General features: G+C 39.3%; 1 long non-coding RNA gene across 1 annotated transcript; it reads left to right on the forward strand.

Moving 5' to 3' along the window:
- The first annotated feature begins 3,417 nt into the window (after window positions 1–3,417).
- On the forward strand, window positions 3,418–7,994 carry LOC114486817 (uncharacterized). The gene is made up of 3 exons (XR_003681110.2): window positions 3,418–3,571; window positions 3,887–3,996; window positions 7,162–7,994. It is a non-coding gene; the product is annotated as an uncharacterized lncRNA (long non-coding RNA).
- The last annotated feature ends 35 nt before the right edge of the window (window positions 7,995–8,029 follow it).

The raw sequence follows: 8,029 nt of genomic DNA on the forward strand, positions 1-8,029 counted from the left end.
TGATAGGCTAACAGGAAGTCATAGTTCAGTATATCTACAGCCTTTGGTGCATTGGTATTTACACGTGCATGCCAGATCTTCAGGGTTTAGTATGGTGCCTGGCACTTGGTAGTACTCAATAGATCTCTATGGAATGTTTGTGTATGTGGGTGATCACTGAGCCCAGGGGAAGCCTCCCATGGTTTCCTTTCTGCAGACGCTAAGGACTGGACCTGTTTTGCTCCTGGGAACTGACACCCACTCCTCTATCCTTTGAGAAGATTCATTTCCCCTGCCACCGGCAGCAGAGTGGGAGGAGGTTTCCATACCCCTCTCTTCCAGTAGGTTCAGAGAGAGAATACCCAAGCCCTTTCCTGCGTAGTGAGAGGGAGATGGTTAAATAAAATATAGTAGCGTATAGTAGTTAAGGGGAGTGAATTCATCTCCATGTATCGAAACAGGAAATTCTCGGGGCCTCCCTGGTGGCACAGTGATTAAGAATCCACCTGCCAACGCAGGGGACACAGGTTCGAGCCCTGGTCCGGGAGGATCCCACATGCTGCGCAGTGGCTAAGTCCGTGCGCCACAACTACTGAGCCTGTGCTCTAGGGCCCGCGAGCCACAATTACTGAGCCCACGTGCCTAGAGCCCGTGATCCGCAGCAAGAGAAGCCATCGCAATGAGAGGCCCGCGCACTGCAACGAAGAGTAGTAGCTCCCGCTCACCACAACAGCAACAAAGCGTGTGTGTGTGTTGCGCACAGCAACAAAGACCCAACGCAGCCAAAAATAAATAAAATGAAATAAATAAATTAAAAGAAAAAAATAGGCAATTCTCATAGAATGTTGAGTTAAAACAGAAAACAAAAACTAGATGCTAACTATACATGCCACTTAACACTATATAAAAAATACACTAATACCACACATTTTCTGTAATACATATACAGTATATGTATCTAAAAACATTAAAGTGGTCTAGAAGGACACACAAAACTTGTGAGAGGTTACCTCAGAGGTGGAGAGTGGAAACTTGGACTGGAAGTGATCAAAGAAGACTTGGGCTCTTTTTTAATGCAGTGTACACATGTATCCAGAGACTGCAAAACTAAAAATTCACTAAAAAAAAAAAATTTTCGCCCTTATAGATAATTTGGAAGTCGCAGAAAAATTTGAAGGAGAAAATTTAAGACTTACTTGTGTTTATAATCCAGGGATACTACAGTTAAAATTTTGATATATTTTCTTGTTGTGGTTAAACATATTTAATTAGGATCATTCAGTATATGGTTTTACACCCTGATTTTTCCCACTTAACATTTTATGTGCAGCATTTTCCCATGTCATTTAACATTCTTTGAAAAAAACAACTTAAAATAACTAGTATTTCTTTTAAATCAAAATGTAGCAAATAGTTTTAGGGCTTTTTGGGTTGTTTCTAATTGTTCACTGTTTATTTAAAATGCATTCAACGAGCACTTATTTCCTGCATGGTTAGGAGGACCTGTGCTAGGGATATAGTGTTCAGTAGGGTGCCCCTCCCTCCAGAGCTTTCAAATGTAAGATATGTGTGCAGAAATAGTTGCTCGCATTATGTTTCTCTGGGTTACACTGTTACTAAGGGAATGAAGGGATCAAAGGATATGGAATGTTTTAAGATTTTTGATTCATGTCGCTAAACTGTTTTACCAGTAAGGCTATACCAATTTACATTCCCCAAAGCAGTCTGTGTTTTACCATTTCCTAAAGTCAATGAAAATGATTTTAGTTTATTGTGTTTTTATTATTGAACTGATCATTCTTCTTTTCTAGTCTTGCTAACATTTGCATGGATTCTCAGCTTTGTTTCTTCCTGATGTGTTACATATGTCTCAGTGTTCCTAGGGTTAGTTTCCAGCTTCTTTATTGTCCACTTGATTGTTCCATATCTTCATTTTGCCCCTATCAGATCTGACTGTACTGGTTCTAATATGACCAGAGAGAGTATGGCAGTTAAGCAATTAGGAAATGTATGTAATTTTAAAAAATTATTATGGGAAATTTCATACATACCGAAAAGTAAATAGTACAATGAACTTTAACATACCTATGAATCAGAATCAGCAGTTACCAAGATTTTTGCCATATTTGCTTCATTTAACCCTTTTTTAAAACTTGATAGTTGCTTAAATATTTTAAAGCAAACACAAACGTTGTGTCATTTGTTTTTACAGGCACACACTGCACATTTTTTATTTGATCTATTCTGTCAAGTTTTACTTCAGTCTTAGGTGTTGAAACATCTTTGGGTTTTTGTCCTCTGCTTTTATTCCTGAGGTTGGGGCTTTATACCCTCTTTCTGATTCTGCATTTACCAGTGACATTGTGGAACTCTTCTCTAAAATGGCCCACTGCTCCATAATTAGGTTAGCTGGTGCCATCAAAGCAGTATGTGAATGTGCAGGTTGCAGGTTCTGCAGCCTGGATCATGCATCCGCAGATCCTCACCACTCTGGGGACATTTCAAAAATGATGTCAAACCACAGGCAACTTCTCACGACTGTTCTCAGCTGTGATTAAATTGGAAAATTATGTAATAATTATGTAATAATCTGCTCACTGATGTACAAATTTAAACAGTAGCTTGTTTCTTGGGAAGAAACCATTCAAAAATCTGAAAAATATATAGATCCCTTTTCCAGAAAAATGTATGTGTTGGGTATGTGTGTGTACGCATACACGCACAGGTACATATTTATATCAGAAAGTTCTACATACAGTTTCAGGAGGTTCCTAGACCCTCTAAAATATAATCCTAGATCAAGACTCTTAGTCAATAAATCGTTCAAAATGGCTTTCTTCTATTAAACACACACACACACACACACACACACACACCCATCTATGTTATGTCATGGGCAGGAGGAAAAGGGGTATGGTGACAGGGGGGAAAAAACTACCTAATTATAAACATAAGAAAATATGTAAAATATGGAATGAACAAAGTCAGCTATTGTATATATGGAATTAAAATTCTAAGGAAATACCTGGAATCTATCAGGAACCTAAGGGGGGTGCAGTGTGGTCCAACTTTCCTGCAAACACACACAAAAACAGAATACCTGAAGCTGTCAAGCTATATAGAGAAAACTTATCTTCTTATAAACTGGATAAACAAATTCACCAAGCTGTTGGGGGAGAAAGATATGACAAGACAATCTATTTCATGTCATTGTTTCCAAAGCAGGTGTTAATGGACAAAACGTGTTTCAACAAGTAACATTTCCCTCAACTGTTCTCAGCTGTGATTGACATAAAAAAAGAATTATTTAAAATGTGGCTCACTCTGCCCCCTATTGTACAGGTTTAAACGTTCACTGGGGGCTTCCCTGGTGGCGCAGTCGTTGGGAGTCCGCCTGCCGATGCAGGGGACAAGGGTTCGTGCCCCGGCACGGGAGGATCCCACATTCCGCGGAGCGGCTCGGCCCGTGAGCCATGGCCGCTGAGCCTGCGCGTCCGGAGCCTGTGCTCCGCAACGGCAGGAGCCACGGCAGTGAGAGGCCCGCGTACCGCAAAACAACAACAAAAAAAAAACGTTCACTGGTTGTTAAAAGGTAAGAAAGCATTATATTTATCAGCATCTAACCTCATCTTATTTGAAAATTTGGGTATGCTCAGCATGTCCTACACTTGTAACCCAGACAAGTAACATGACCCATTGTTCGACTTCTAATTAACTAGAGGTTTAGAAAGCTAGACTTAAACAAAAACTCCTACACTGTGAGTAGATTAGACAATTCATGTCAATAATTTATTACCACAAATAAGCAGATCACTGGTAAGGACCTGCAGAGGAAGCTGACACTTCTCAGACTGGAAGGTCTGAAGGGGTGATCTGGGGCCACAATTTCCTCCTCTCCCTCCTACAGGAAAAGCTCTCCTTATCGTCAGAATCGCTGTTTGAAAGCTTCAGATCTTCTGGGAAGCAATGGAGGTCAATAATGTTCATCAAGCCTGGCTCAAGTTCTAAGGGCTGCATGTGAGTGGCTCCCTCATTTTGAAGATACACACCACATACTGAAGGCTTAAGTGACAGTCTGAATGAGGTGGCAACTGTTTGTGTGCATATTTGGAAAGGTTGGTTATCTGTCACTCCTGGGTCCCCTCAAATGAACACTCTAAAACATTCAGTTGTTAAATGTTTAATACTTTGCTCTAAAACTCCTGTGGTGACATTACCATGACAATAAGCTTTAAAAAGTCCACTTCTTTTCCTTACATACTAGTAAATATAACATCATTTTACCAAATAATACGGATAGAAATTGTGCTAGAAACTAAGAATGCTTAGTACATCCTGCCAAGGCAGTCCCCCAAGTACAATATCATGATATGTGAGTTAATACTTGGATGATCCATTTTATTTTAGATTTTATAGGTTAGAATAAAGATTATACAAGCAGCTGTTAGTGAAAATTTTATTGTAATATGGTAATTTATGACCTTAGTCTCTTTTCTCAACTTTGTGTAAAATCAATAAAGACATGTTAGCTACTTTGACAAACATGAAACAGGCTCCAGGAATGTTACCCACAGATGACTGTTATAACAAAATCCAGACATTTACCTGGAATGAAACACAGAAAATCCATCTATACAAAGATATACATTCAAATTTGCATAGCTGTCAAATTAGAACTGTGTCTCTCACCTCTATCAAAAAATAAAAGGAAAAAAACCCATATAGTTGAGGTATTGTGTATTTCCCTAATATAGTTTACAACAAAAACTCTTATTAAATACCCAGCATTATGTATGCCATAATTTGCTAAGCAGCCACCTGTAAGGTAGTGTTTATTATTTTGCTATGAGGTGCATCTCCTACAGGAACAGTTTAATTTAGAGGACAGACTCTTTTTCTAGTTTCAGCTATGCCAATTACTTGGGCAAATTATTTCAAAAATACTTAAAAGCTATCTTTTTTTGGCTTCTGATTTATAAAATGAGGTGGCTGGAATAGAGCAGTAGTATCTCCATAAGTGCGGAAAGCAAGGGGGTATCTTCATAAAGACTGCCTGATAGCTTGTCGATAAGACAGATTTTTTCCAGAAATACTGTAAAGATTGTTTTCCAGAAGATCAGGAGTATTTGTATAATCTAACAAATGCCTTAGGGACTCTGACGTTCTGGATTTGGGAACCACAGGACTAAGTGATCTCCAGATTCTTTCTGCACTAACAATTTCTGATTTGTTTGGGGTTTGCTAGGCAAATGTAAGAGGTCACAGAATTTAAATATTTACTCATTCACAATTTTTAAACCTTTTAATTTGTAACTAAGACTCGCAAGAAGTTGCAAAAACAGTATAATTTGTATACTTCACCCAACTTCCCCTTAATAACATACTTGATAACCAGAGTATATTTTCAAAACCAGTAAATTGACATTACAACTGTACTAACTAAACTACAGAACTTGCCTTATTTCATCAATTTTTATATGCACTTTCTGGGGACTATGAAATACAAGTATTGATTTGTGTAAATACCACCACAATCAGGACACAGGACTGTTCCATCACCACAAAGACACTCCCTCCTGCCACTCTTTTATAGTTTGTCTCTATCCCCATCATTCATCCTTGGCAGCTACCCATCTCTTCTGCATTGCTATAATTTTGTCATTTCAAGAAGTTCATATACATGAAATGATACAAGACATATGTAACCTTTTGAGATTGGCTTTTTGTACTTGGCATACCACTAAGATCCATAGAAATTGTTGCACGCAACAAGTGTCTTTTACGACTGAGTAGCATTTCATTTATGGATGCAGCCAGTTTATTTGCCCACTGAAGGACATTTAGGTTGCTTCTAGTTCTTGACTGTCACAAATACAGTTGCCATGAACATGTGTGTACAGGATTTTGTGTGGGCAGACATTTCATTTCTGTGTGATAACTACCCAGGAGTGCAATTGTTGGATCCTAAGCATATGTTAACTTTATAAGAAACTGCCAAATTTTTCTAGAGTGACTACCATTTCAGAGTCCCACCAACAATCCAGTTGCTCCAGTCTTTCCAATGCTTGGTACTGTATTTTTAATTTTAGTCATTTGCTAGGTGTATAGTGATATCTCCTTATGATTTTAATTTGCATTTTCCTAATGGCTAATGTTAATCATCTTTTCATGTGCTTGTCATCTCTTCAGTGAAATGTTTGTTCATTCGTCCATTTTGTAATAGGATCGTTTTCTTACTTTTGGGATTAGGGAGTTCTTTGTATATTTTGGATACAAGTCTTTTATTGGATATGTGACTTGCAAATATTTTCTCCCAGTCTGTAGTTTCTTTTCATCCTCTTGACAAGATATTTCACAGAACAAAAGATTTTAATTTTGATGAAGACCACTTTATCCTTTTTTTTCTTTTTGTGGAATGTGCTTTTGGTGTACTCTCTTAGAACTCTTCACCTAACCCTAAGTCATGAAGATGTTGTTTCTGTCTATAATTTTTACAGCTTTACTTTTTATATTGATATATGATCCATTTTGAGTTAATTTTTGTAAAAGGTGTCAAGTTTAGGTTGAAGTCCATTTTTCTGCTAATCGAAGTCCCCACTATCTATTGAAAAAAGTATCTGTTCGCCCCTCAATTACTTTTGCATCTCTGTCACATAGCAGTTGGTCATACCTGTGTAAGTCTATTTCTAGTCTCCCCTAGTTTATTGATCTGTGTGTCTGTCCCTCCTCCAACACCACACCCTCTTGATTACTATAGCTACAAATTGTCTTAAAACCAGTTTGTGATTCCTCCACCTTTATTCTTCATTTTCAATATTGTTTTAGCTATTCCAGTTCCTTTGCCTTTCCATACAAATTTTAGAATTAGCTTTTCTATTTCTACCAAAAAGAGCTGCTGGGATTTTGCTTAAATTTTGCACCGAAGGTTAGTGCATTTCCCTCCCTAGAACTTCAAGAAGGATCCAAGGATGAAGGGGCTTTATTCACAGGTGGTGGGGGATTAGGGGGTGGGACGGAGGGAATACACAGGAGGCAGAGGCAACTCACATCAGGGTCTGAGGCGCTTGTGGTGGATTTATGGGTCAGTCGTCACAGGACAGAGGCATCCTGGGTGTACCCAGGAGACAAGTGCGAACCATCGTAGCAGGGTGTCTTAACTCCCAGGCTTGTTCATCTTTATAGGTTCGGCTGAGGTCTCAGTGCTACAGGAGCGAGATGCGGGAGTAGGTGGCTGTCTGTTCCACCCGGCCTTATCGCCCGACCCCTCCTCCCTTCCGCGCGCCCGCCCCTGCGCAGAGCTTTTTACTGCCAGGGCCCCACCCTCCCGCAAGGGGTGGCCTCCCAGCACCTGAGCCCGGGGGTGAAACTGTGACCCTCAGCAGCCTCTTCTGTTACAGGCGGGTGAGGCCCAGGGGCTCCCCATTTGGGTCAGTTACACCCATCTGGAAGCATCTGGTCAGCATTTGGGAATGGCTTAAACAGTAACTGTACAATTAAAGGCACTAGGAAGCATTGGGATGGAAACCAAGAATTGCCAGTCTAGTTACCACATACAAATGTACCAAATTTCTGACACTGCAGAAATACAAAGGATCATGAGAGATTACTACAAGGAACTCTATGCCAATAAAATGGACAACCTGGAAAAAATGGACAAATTCTTAGAAAAGAACAACCTTCCGACACTGAACCAAGAAAAAATAGAAAATATAAACAGACCAATCACAAGCACTAAAATTGAGACTGTGATTAAAAATCTTCCAACAAACAAAAGCCCAGGACCAGATGGCTTCAAAGGTGAATTCTATCAAACATTTAGAGAAGAGCTAACACCTATCCTTCCCACTCTTCCAAAATATAGCAGAGGGAGGAACACTTTCCAACTAATTCTACGAGGCCACCATCACCCTGATACCAAAAACAAAGATGTCACAAAGAAAGAAAACTATAGGCCAATATCACTGATGAACATAGATGCAAAAATCCTCAACAAAATACTAGCAAACAGAATCCAACAGCACATTAAAAGGATCATACACCATGATCAAGT

This window comes from Physeter macrocephalus, chromosome 8 (genome assembly GCF_002837175.3).
Source record: "Physeter macrocephalus isolate SW-GA chromosome 8, ASM283717v5, whole genome shotgun sequence".
Taxonomy (NCBI): Eukaryota; Metazoa; Chordata; class Mammalia; order Artiodactyla; family Physeteridae; genus Physeter; species Physeter macrocephalus.